The following is a 12132-nucleotide window of genomic DNA, read 5'->3' as shown; positions in this document are numbered from 1 at the left end:
TCCTGGCCTGGCCTGGGCCCCTCTCAGCTCAGCACTGATACATTTGCAAATAGGGCATTGTCTTGGTCCCATTCCAGGGGGGAATGTCCTGCCACAGTGTCCCAGTGTGCCTGTAATTCCATCAGGCCCTGCAGTGTCACAATGGTCCCTTGATTCCACAACTTCCCAAATGTTTCCAGGTTCCTTTGGTTCCATGAGGCCCCCATGTCACAAAGGCCCCTGGATTCCAGGAGTTTCCACAGTGTCTCAGGGTCCCTTTTTTCCAGGAGGCCCTGCAGGCTCTCAATTGTCCCTTGATTGCAGGAGGTTCCCAAATGTCTCAGGGTTCTTTGGTTCCAGGAGGCCCTGCAGTGTCACCTTGGCCCCTTCATTCCATGCAGGCCCAGGCAGAGGAACCCCAGCACGGAGCCCCCGACCCCCGTCAGCATCTTGGGGGGCGGCGTCCGACGGCAGCTCGGGGTGGGGGGGCAGCTGGGGGCAACTGGGATATACTGGGAGAGACCAGGAGTGACTGGGGTCATCCTGGGACTGACTGGGATCATCCTGGGACTGACTGGGCCCTGTGGAACACCCTGAAAGTTCTGGAGGGGCTGTTTTAAGTGAGCTCTGGAAAACTGTCCTGGCTGTGCAGGGTAGGAAATGCTGATGTTCTGCAGGCCCCCAGCTCTGCTCTCTGGCTCCTGGTTTCCCTCGTGCTGGGCAGTTGGAGCCCAGGCAGGGGCAGCCCTACAGGAGGTTGTGGTGCTGCAGGGCCCAGGGGCTGCACCCCGAGGAGCTCCTGCCCCAGGGGCTCAGGGACCTGGCAGTCTGTGCTGCTGGGGGCAGGATCGTGCCCCGGGCTGTGGCTCCTGGGTGCAGAGGAGGAAGGAGAAGCACAGCTTTGGTCCCCACTCTTGTGGCCGGAGGTGCAATAGGCTGGGCTGGGGGTGGTGGCCTGGCTGGTCTCTCTTTGGCCTCAGTTGTGGGGTCTGCAGGGCCAAGTTTTGCCCTGCCCTGTTTGCAGCCTGGTGCTGACCCACTGCTGGGGCCCCCGGGCAGGTGGGTGTTTCTGCACTCACACCACATGTATGTGAGGGGGCACTAAGGTGTGTTCCTGCCCCAAATCCTGTGTCTTGGACCCTGTTGGTCCTTTCCTGGAGCATCTTCTCCCAAGCTGGGTCCTTGCCTGTTCCTCCCTGGAGCACAAACCGGGCCATTTGCAGTGGGACCTGCTGGGGGACCTGCCCTGGTCCCCGTGGCTCTGCTCTCTGGGGACAGGGAGCCTTTGGGGACTCTCTCACAAGCCACCCCCACTCATGTCCTGCTGGTCACCCAGGTGGCCCTGGCAGTGCTTGGGAACATGACTGGATGGGGGGTGTGCCCACCCGTGCCAGCAGGGAAGGGCACAAGTTCCAGGGGGGATGTCCAGGGAGACAGGACACTGCAGAGGAAGGGCCTGGGGGGTGCAGAGTGACAATAGAGAGGGGAGGGCGGATCTTTGGCATCCCCTCCTCTGCTTGCTTCAGGCTTCAAGAAGACACCACAAGGAGAAATCACATGGAGAAATATTTATTGATCAAAGACTATTAAAAGCCTCAGAAACAGGGGGGAAAACGTCCTTCCTGGGGGACACCAGTCCAAGGAAACTCCTGGTTTCTGTCCAGGCAGGAGCAGGTGCCCGTGGGCTCCAGGGGGTCAATGCAGATAAAATCACTGGGGGGGCTCCTTCAGCAGCAGCATTTAATGCATTTGGACAAGCCAGGGACCATCTCCATGTCCTGCACAGAAGGGCTTCACCCTCCTCAGGATCCCTGAGTGACACAATGACACCAAAACCCAGGAATGACAGAGCAGCTGCACCCACTAACTTGGATTTTCCCTTTTTCAAATGTCATTTAACTCACTAAATCCATCTCTTGCCTAGGAATGGTACAGCACAGTCAGGCACAGAAAGAATTTGAAGGGCCAACACCCATTTACCAATTCCAAATTTTAATGGTTGAAAGAAAGGCCCATTTTCCTTTTGCCCTGTGCCACCAACAACAGGAATCGTTTCTGACTAAATTGTCCTTTCCTCCTCTTTCAAACCCAACATGCCACTCCAGGATCTCCCAAGAAATCCATGTTCTCCCTCCCCAGTGTCCATGGAGCAGAGGTTCAGCTGGGGATGACACCTCTGGGCCCCCACACACCTTCCAAGGGCAGGAGCCTTCCTGCCTGGCCAGGAGCCCTGGGGGGAGTCCAGGCTGTGGCAGCTCCTGTTTGTCCCTTCCCCACGCACATTCCAAATCCCTGCTCTCACACTAAACCCTCCAAAGCTTTCCAAACCCAAATCCTTTCCTCTGCTCCTCTCTCACTGGGACCATTTCTGCCTCCTTCCCCTGCAGTTGGAGGAACCTCCCCAGCTGCTGCTGCTCCCTGGCATCAAACCACACCTTCCCAAACCCTGACTATTGCTCAGTTCAAAGAACAAATCTAGAGATTTCAGTTCACTTCTCTTTTCTCTGACAAAACAACAGCAACTGAAAAACCGTATTATAATCCACAAACTGAATCTCTAATTCACTAATCACTAATTGGATATCGGCACAATTAACACAAATCCAACCCCTGCAAACACTAAAGCTGACACTAAAGAATGCTCTGAACACACAATCCCAGCTTAACAGCTGCTGTGGCAATTTACCTTCCTTCAAATATTTAATGTGCACCAAATGCTTTAAAATGCACCCAAGAACAAACTACTGCATTTAACACTCTACAACAAGTGAATTTTTTCTTTTTTATATCTATTATGGGCATCCCCGAGTCAGACAGGATTCTAATACTATAACACACACTCCCAGTAACACACACTCCCCAAACACTTCACTTTCTCCAGCACTGACCATTGGGTTTGACAAACACAGTTCCCTGAGCAAAGCCCTCCCCAAAGCAGCTCTATGGGCAAGAGCTCTGTGTGTGACTGATCTGTGGGCAAAGCACACCTGGGGCCTGGAACCCACCCCCTGACCCACACCTGGGGCCTGGAACCCACCCCCTGAACCACACCTGGGGCCTGGAACCCACCCCCTGACCCACACCTGGGGCCTGGAACCCACCCCCTGAACCACACCTGGGGCCTGGAACCCACCCCCTGACACCTGGGGCCTGGAACCCACCCCCTGACCCACACCTGGGGCCTGGAACCCACCCCCTGAACCACACCTGGGGCCTGGAACCCACCCCCTGACCCACACCTGGGGCCTGGAACCCACCCCCTGAACCACACCTGGGGCCTGGAACCCACCCCTTTCACTCAGTCAGTAGGGATTTCTTCTCATAAGCCAAATATCACACTCCTTCTTTTACAGTTCTATCATCACTTTCACAACCCAATTCTATTCTATTCTGTTCTAGAGCTCCATTTCTAGGATGCTTAGGTATACCTTTTCTATGTTCAGGAATGCCTTAATAAAATTCCAGGGATCTTGCTTTGAACTCACCAGATCCAGGGACTGAGATCTCCCAGAAGAATATTTTCACTGCTCGCTGGAGTCCTCAGGGTCCCGGAATCCCTGGAGGGTCGACAGCATTGTCCCACCTGGCTCACCAAGAATTGTCCCTGAAAAGCGTTGGGAAGAAATGAAACCCTCCAACGCCCCTGGGAAGTGTTGGTGAGCCAGGCACTGCTTTGTTCTGGCTCCCAGAGACAGGGAGCCAATCATTCCAGCCACACCTGTCCCTTTCCAGACTTTTCACACATTTATACATTTGAACAAACAAACAAATTCATGTTCATTGCTTCTAATTTACCCGAATGAATGAACTAAGGAATTCTCTTCGTTAATTAAGACTCTAATTAGTATTCTATCCTTAACTGGCTAATTTGGTCCACGTTCTTTGGTCCTCTTAGCACTCCTCCTCAGACACAGAGTCTCCAACTCTCAGGCTGCAATGTCTTTGTAAATCCCCTCTGGACCTTCTGGTTCCTTCAACATGTCCTTGAAGGACCAGGAATTTAAGATCCCAGACGTCCAATCTTCAGCTCCCTCGGGCTTTGTTTATGGAAGCTCATCAGAGCCAGTGCAGAGAAACTCCAAGTTTGGGTGCTTTAAAGATCAAAGCGACAAGAGCCCGTGAAAAGAAACCCGGTCAACTGCTGCCACTGACGAAAATTTGAGGCAAGTTGGATCATTTCCAACAAGACCAACCCCCACCGCGGGGGGGGACCCCGCATCCCCCCGCCCACCGCCGGGGCTCTGCCGGGAACCGCCACCGGGACACCCCCAAAACCAAATCACCTCCCGCGGACCCCCCACGATCCCCACAAGGGGCATTTGCGGCTCAGCTTTGGAGTCCTTCCAGCTCCAAATGTCTTCCCCTGCAAAGAACCCCCTTTCCTGCAGCCCCACCCCCAAAGCAGTGCTCAGCCAATCCGAGCGCGCAGCGCTGATGACTCATCAGTTGCCAGACAGACCCGCAGCGCCCAGCGCTCCCCCCGGACCCCCCCAGGGTCCCCCCTCGGCCCCAGCGCCCCCCGGGACGGGAATTTGGGGAAAGGGGAGGTGGGGGGTGCCCAGGTTGGGCAGGAGGATGTTGGCTCCCCGGAGCCACGTGGCGATCGCCGGATACCAGCGGGGAGTGGGGGGACACGAGACCCCCTGCAGCCCGGGGAGGCGCCGACGCGGAACAGGCTCCTGCAGGACTTGTGACCCCGTTGGGGACCCACGGTGGAGCAGCCTGTTCCCTAGGGACTGTCTCCCGTGCCAAGTACCCCACGCTGGACGGAGCAGACACGGACTCCTCTCCCTTAGCGGGAAGCAGCGGTGGGACCCCCATCCCCCTGTGCCGCGGAGCGGAGGGAGGGAATAGCGGATAAAGTGAAGTCTGTGAAGGAGGGAGGGGTGGGGGAAGGTGTTTTATTAGGATTTGTTTGACTTCTCATCCTCCTGCTCGGATCTGAGCCGTTCCCAATCCCATCAATGTCCCCCAGCCGGGTCTTTGTGCCGGGGCGGCGATCGGGCAATGCCCTGTTCCTGCCCCCCGGCCCGGGCCGCGCCACAAAATGGCGGCGGCAGAGCTCGAGTCCCGTCATGATTGGCTGCTTCTCCCGTCACTTCTCGCCCTCGCGCGCTGATTGGTCGGATCGGGCGGGCACTGCTCCCTCCCTTCGTCTGCCGGGCCGGGGCAGCGGCGGCAGCGCCCGGACGGCGCTGAGGCGGCGGCGGAGCTCGGAGGTGACCCCGGCGCAGGTGGGACCCGCGCTCGGTCCTGCCGGGGCTCGGGGCTCGCTGCGGGCGGAGGGGGCGGGAGGTGCCGCGGGAAGCGGGGTCTGGCGGGCTCGGCCTGCCCGGGCGGGGCGGTGTCGGCGGCCCTGGGGAGCGGGGTCTGGCGGGCTCGGCCCGCCGTGTCCCCCCGTGTCCCCTCCCCAGGGGCCGCTGAGGGAGCGGCTGCCCGCGGGCTCCTCCTTCCCGCTGAGCCTCGGCGGGCTCGGAACGGGTTTGTGCCTCGGCCTTGGCCGCAAACATCGCATTCGTTCCCTGGGCTGCGACAAGCCGATAATGACACACTCGAGAGACACATTGAGTCGTTATTGTTTCAGAGTTGGCTGCCCGGGGCTGTTTCACAAGTCAAGCACAACTCGCAAAGCTTTTTACGATTTCCACGTTAGCAAACAAAGCAAAACAAGCTTGCAAGCAGCTACGAGACATTAGAGCTGGAGAGAACACTTGCTGGTTTAGACTCAGCTGCTTTCCCTCCTGCAGGTTCTTGGAGAGACGGGGGGTGGCCTCAGGTGGGTCTGAAGGGCCGTCCAGCACCTTGGGGGGTGACCGGGGGGGCCTGGGACTGAAAACACCTCCCAGCTGTGCAAGTCCTTGGGATGACACCTTTCCAGGTGTGGTGGTGCATCCCCACCCCCCCAGGCCTCCCTGTGATCTGAGAAATGCTCCTTAGGCCTCAGCCTTGATGAACAGCCCTGGGCTGAGCTGCTCTTGAGCTGCTCACAAACACTCTCTGCTGCCAGGAACTGGTGCTGTCTAACCAGCTCCTGCAGTTTAACCAACAGCCTGGGAAACTTCTTATTTTTCTTGCCTGAAGAACAACCCAAGTGGAATCCGATTTTTGTTCTCCAACTTTCAGAGAAAGTCACGGACCTGACTTGGGGCCAGGATGGACAATTCCTGTGGGGGCCCCATAACCAGCGCTGCTGAGTGAGACCCTTTGAGGTCTCTGGGGCCGCAGCAGCTGCAGGGACTCTGCTCCAGCACGGGCTGCCCACGGGCTCACATCCTTCTTTTTGGGCATCCCCCTGCTCTGTGGGCTCCTCCTTGGGCTGCAGGGGAATCTCAGCCCTGGTGCCTGGAGCACCTCCTGCCCCTCCTTCTGCACTGCCCTGGGGGTCTGCAGAGCTGTTCCTCTCCCCTGTTCTCACTCTGCTCTTCTCTGCACCCAATTCCATCTGCACAAGGACTTTTTCCTCCTTCAATACGTTCTCCCTGAGGTGTCACTGCCATCTCTGATGGGCTCGGCCTTGGCCAGAGGCGAGTCCGTCCTGGAGCCAGCTGGAATTGGCTCTGCTGGACATGGGGGAAGTTTCTGGCAGCTGCTCACAGAACCCAGCCCTGGAGTCCCCCTACTACCTAACCCTGGCAAACCCAAGGCACTACCAGCATGGATCACCTGGAATGTGGGTCAGCAGGTCTGTGCCCAACATGGTTTGCAGTTGGGTCACTCGTAGGGGTTATTATGGACACAGGACACTTAGTGATTCTAGAGATGGACTTGGGCAGGAGGAACCCCCAAGCCAATGCACTCACACTTTGTTTTTCCCCCCCCAGCAGGATTTCTCCTTCCCAAAGCTTGGCCGAATGGAGGAGGAGGCTGCGAGGAAGAGGAAGATGCCCCAGGACCCCCAGGCAGGTGAGGAGGAAGTCAGTGCCCCTTTGCCCTGTCTTGTCCTGTATCTCCCAGCCGAGCATCGCCCCCGGCTGCAGGACAACCCCGCTGCCGCCACCGTCCTGCCGGGGCCGGAGTTGGGGGGATGTCCTTGGCCTTCCCTCTGGGCCGGAGGCAAATCCCCTCCCTGTCCTTCTTCCCTCCTGCCCCAGGCCCCGAGCTGATGATGGAGAGCATGGAGGACAAATCCCCCCGGCAGAGCCTGGTGGGAGAGGCTGTTTTGAAGGGCTCCACGGCGCAGGAAGGCAGCGGGGAGGGAAAGCCACGAAGGTACCCCAGGAGGAGGGTCTCCAAAGGCAGCCCAGGGTGCTCTGAGGAGGAAAGAACCAGCCTGTGCCGGGAAGGCGGCCGGACCTTCATCCAGAGCCCTGACCTGATGGTCCACGTTCAGTTTCACCCCAGAGAGAAGCCCTACAGTTGCTTGGAATGTTGGAAGAGCTTTGGCCAGATCTCCACCCTCTTCTTTCACCAACGGGTTCACACTTAGGAGGGGCTCTATATGCTCTTGGAATGCAAGAAGAGCTTCAACCAGAGCTCCAAGCTTTGTGCCCACCAATCCCTGCACACTGAGGAACAGCCCTACAAGTGCTTGGAATGTGGGAAGAGCTTCAGTTGGAACTCCTGCCTCATTGCCCACCAGGGCCTGCACATGAGGGAGAAGCCCTACAAGTGTCAGAAATGTGGAAGAGCTTCAGCCGGAACTTCCACCTGATCCGCCATCAAATGATCCACATGGGGGAACAGCCCTACACGTGTGGGAAATGTGGGAAGAGCTTCAGTGACTGCTCCAACCTCATCACCCACCAGCACCTGCACACGAAGGAACGGCCCTATAAGTGCCCTGAGTGTGGAAAGAGCTTCAGCGTCAGGTCCAACCTTATCCGCCACCAGAAGATCCACACCGGGGAACAGCCCTACGAGTGTCTCAAGTGTGGGAAGACGTTTCTGACCAGCTCACATCTCCTCCTGCATGAGCAAACACACACAGGGGAGAGGCCCTTCCACTGCACCAACTGCGGGAAGAGCTTCACCCGCAGCTCCCACCTCATTGCCCACCGGCACATCCACAGCGGGGAGAGGCCCTACAAGTGTGAGGAGTGTGGGAAGAGCTTCAGGCAGAGGTAGGCCTTGACCACACACCAATGGACCCACCTGTAAGGGAAGCCCTACGAGTGCACCGACTGCGGGAAGAGCTTCATCTGCTGCTCCAGCTGCATCACCCATTGGAGGATCCACATTGGGAACAGACCTGGTGACCCACGTTCCCAGTGACTCATATTGGGATGACACCTGGCTGTTGGTCTCCACATTCTCCTGGTTCCCTGTGGGCACCTGAGTGAATGCAGGGGGAGGAACATCCATGGGGACACAGACTGCCATTCTGCAGCTGCCCTGGGCCAGCAGCTTCCGGGCAATGGCACCCGTGTGTCACCACAGGGAGCTGAAAGGCCAGAGGGGGCTGGGGCGGGGGCCGGGTCCTGAGCTCTAGTTTGTGTCCCCGGGTCCTGAGCTCCTGTTTGTGTCCCTGGGTCCTGAACTCTCATTTGTGTCCCCGGGTCCTGAGCTCCTGTTTGTGTCCCTGGGTCCTGAGCTCTCATTTGTGTCCCCGGGTCCTGAGCTCTCGTTTGTGTCCCCGGGTCCTGAGCTCTAATTTGTGTCCCCGGGTCCTGAGCTCTAGTTTGTGTCCCCGGGTCCTGAGCTCTCGTTTGTGTCCCCGGGTCCTGAGCTCTAATTTGTGTCCCCGGGTCCTGAGCTCTAGTTTGTGTCCCTGGGTCCTGAGCTCTCGTTGTCTCCCCGGATCCTGAGCTCTCGTTGTCTCCCCGGGTCCTGAGCTCCCGTTTGTCTGCCCAGGTGCTGCAGCAGCGTCCCTGGGAAGCAGGGACAGGGCAGGACCGAGCTGGCATCGCCCTCCTGAGCCCCTCCTGAGCCCAGGGGTCCCAGCTGTGCCCTCTCCTCGGGGACTCTGAAATCTGCCCTGACAGTGGGGGTGACACTGCACCCGAGGCTGGACTGAAAGAGGCTTTGGCAAGAGGATTTGATGCCTTGGGTGCAAGATCCAGCTCCTCACGAGCAGAGAGATGGCACCTGTGACATCAGTCAGTCAGGGGGAGGAGAGGGAATTCTGCCTCAGGGATGGGATTGCAGAGGGTTCCTCAAGTGCCCAGGATGGATTGGCAAATGGGGATACAGACAAAAGGACCCTCAGAAGATTTCTGTGTGAGTGCAGGCCCACCCCTGTGGTGGCCACCCCTGTGAGTGCAGTGTCACCTCATGAGGACAGGGCTGGCAAGTGTGAGGCTGCTCCAGGTGTCTGGAAGAGGCTTTGTGCTCTGCTCGGCCCCAGCAGAGCTGGTACCAACACCCCTGGCTGCTGGGCAGCTCTGCTGCCACTGGCTGTGCCCTCACCTGTGTCCCTGCCCGTGTCCCTGGCTGTGCTGTCTTAGTTTAACAAGATTGCAGTTTAGAAATTAAGAAACTTCAGGTGGAAGTGTGGAAAAGGAAAAGAAGCAGCTTTTTATTAACAAAACCTGAATGAACAACAAACGGTGCAATCAAAAATCTTGAGAAGAAACAAAACAAAGTCCCAATTCCCCAGGCTGGGGGGAGAAACCTGCGGCAACCCGGGGAGGGGGGGCTGGAAGGCAGGACTGTCCCGGCAGTTCAACAGCTGCTTGCACTGGAAAAAAAAGTGCTTTTTCCCACGGGCAGTCCGAAGGGAGAATACCTCGCTCTGAGATGGGTCGGTCTCTCTCACTCAGTTGTTCTCTGCGAGGTGTCCTGTGGGGAAAAGAATTTCCTCTCAGGAAAAGAAAAGGAGGTGGCCCAAACCGGGCTCCCTGCTCTGTCCAGTCCTTGGACCAAACCCAAAACCCCCAAACCACCAACTCCCAGCCATCCCCCAGCAACTGCATTTCCCGAGAGAGCTCGTCCTCCCCCCCTGCTCCTGCACTGCCCAGCACAAGCAGCTTTGCTCTGTCCCCCCCTCCATCCCAGAAGAAACAGACGGGGAAGGGGGGACATTGGGAAAAAATTCCAACATCTCTTTTCAGACCTATGATACGTGCCCTCACCTGTGTCCCTGGCTGTCCCTCACCCGTGTCCCTGTCCCTTGGCTCTCTCTCTGCCAGCTCAGTGTGGGGCACACGGGCTGGGGGTCCCTCCCGTGCCCCCCGGGCAGCCGGCGTTGGCTGGGGGGATGTGAGGGCTGGGCCTGCTCAGCACAGCCCCGGCCTCGTGCCCAGCGCCTCTTTCCTGACCCACACACGAGCTTCCCGGCCCCCCCAGGGCTCCCCTGCTGCTGCCTCTGCTCCTGGCCCTGCCTTTGCTGCTCCCTTGGCTGGGGCAGCGGCTGCAGGGGGGATGGCAGCAGCTTCAGCTCCACGGCACTTCCTGGGGGGAGCTCAGCCCGGGGGGACGGGCAGGGACCTGATGGGGATGGACAGGGGCCCAGCAGGGACAGACAGGGCCTGCAGGGGAAGGCACAGGGACAACCTGGCCCCCCACACTGCCAGGGCTGTCTCTGCTCCTCCTTGCAGGCTCCGTGGCCAGGCACAGTTTGTGTTCCTGGGTGCCCACCATCTCAGCACTTGGAGCCGCTCAAATCAGCGCCCGCAGCTCTGCAGCAAAGCCCCAGCTCACCTGGCACACAGGGGATGGACACAGCACCTTCTTGGGGCTGGGCACTCACAGCTTGGCCTCTTCCCCACCACGGGGCTGTCCTTCCTCAGCAGCACCTCTGCCTTGCACTTATTCTCAGGGTCACCTCAGTGCCTTTGTCTCATGAATACCTCAGTGACAGGTCTCAGGATCACCTCAGTGCCTTTGTCTCATGAATACCTCAGTGACAGGTCTCAGGATCACCTCAGTGCCTGGTCTCAAGGAGATCAACCTGCAGGAGGGGGAGATGATGGGGCAACTGATGTGTGCCTGCTTGGACTGGGGCTGTGTTGGGAGAATAGAGATTGTGCGTGAACAATTTCCTTTGCATTTCTGTGAGCCTTGCCTTGGCATGACTGGGTGCAGACAGTAAAAGAACTGCATAGCTAATGTGACTACAACCTTTGAAGTTAGGACAAAGAAGGCTCCCTGCCAAGGTTAAGGTGGAGTTTCAAGAGGGTGAACATGTGCCCTCAGCTCATATGGACACCTGCTGTGGTCCAATTAGCAGTGGACAACAAAGTATGTTTTCCTTATGTATCCAATGCTGTGTGAAGAAGAATCACGCGTCTGGGTGTAATAAGCAGTATATAAAGTGTGTCTTTCTTCTAATAAAGCCGACATTTTGCCGATCAAATTGTTCTGTGAACAGCCTGTCCATGCCTCTCCACCAATAGGGCTGTGGGTTTCTTTGTCCTTCTAGGACCATCTCAGAACTAACACCACATGTTTATACACCAACCTTGTATGTGTGTGTATATATATATATAGATATAATACCGTGTACAAAGCCTCAAGCGTGTGCTGCCTTATGAATGTGCAATGTCCTTATAGGACACCCATCGGTGTTACGGTGCCAGTGCTGCTGCTCTGCTTCTCTTTCCTGTTTTTACTATTTCTTGATGCAAATCCTGATGAAGTCCTCCTGCTGCCAGCCCTTCCAGACAGCACCGGCAGCCCCGTCCCCCCTTCCCCTGCTCCTCCCGCGCATATGGAGCCCTGGAGCTCCCGGGGGTGATGTGGGCCTGCCCCAGGAGCTGAGCCCTGAGCCGGGGCCCCTTTCCAGTGCTCCCAGTCTGCCCAGCCACCCTCGAGCACCTCAGGGAGGTTTTCAGATGGGGATGGCACACAAGTGCTGCTGCAGGGGTCTCACCTCAGTTGGGTTTGGTTTGTGCTTCCCAAGATGGGCAAAACCATTTGCTGGAGTTTTCTGTCAGAAATCTGTCCCCTCCTGTGCTCGGCCAAAGGGATTTGGGGCCTTTTTCCCTTTTGGGGGCAAATAAAACCAATGTGTTGAGTCCTGGCAGGACAGAGCAGCCCTGCAGCCTGCAGAGCCCATGCTGGCCTGTGCCTGGCAGAGGAACAAAGCAGCTCAGGGACTAATGAATCAGTGGTTAATTAGCCTAAGAACTTGCTTCTAAGTAGGGGTTGAGGGGGGGGCTTCATGTTGGGCTTTGTTGTCCTGGTGCTGGGGCTTGGCTTCTACCAAGGTGAGGGGGGTCCCCAGAGCGTCTGTGCCCCCCCTGCACCCCCTTTTCTCCCCACAGAGCTCCTGAG

At 57.6% G+C, this 12132-nt stretch overlaps 1 long non-coding RNA gene and 1 pseudogene across 1 annotated transcript; one reads left to right on the top strand and one right to left on the bottom strand.

The window, feature by feature from the left end:
- Positions 1 to 1532: 1532 nt before the first annotated feature.
- LOC120325191 lies at positions 1533 to 3718 on the bottom strand. Its single transcript, XR_005567070.1, has 2 exons — positions 3465 to 3718; positions 1533 to 1790 (listed from the first exon to the last, which is right to left on the bottom strand). It is a non-coding gene; the product is annotated as an uncharacterized LOC120325191 (long non-coding RNA).
- Positions 3719 to 4943: 1225 nt separating this feature from the next.
- LOC113995310 lies at positions 4944 to 8825 on the top strand (annotated as a pseudogene).
- The last annotated feature ends 3307 nt before the right edge of the window (positions 8826 to 12132 follow it).

Source organism: Pipra filicauda, unplaced genomic scaffold, assembly GCF_003945595.2.
Source record: "Pipra filicauda isolate LSUMZ 115617 unplaced genomic scaffold, ASM394559v2 scaffold879_size60776_pilon, whole genome shotgun sequence".
NCBI lineage: Eukaryota > Metazoa > Chordata > Aves > Passeriformes > Pipridae > Pipra > Pipra filicauda.
The sequence above is the reverse complement of the archived record's forward strand: the minus strand, read 5'-3'. Positions and strand labels throughout refer to the sequence as shown.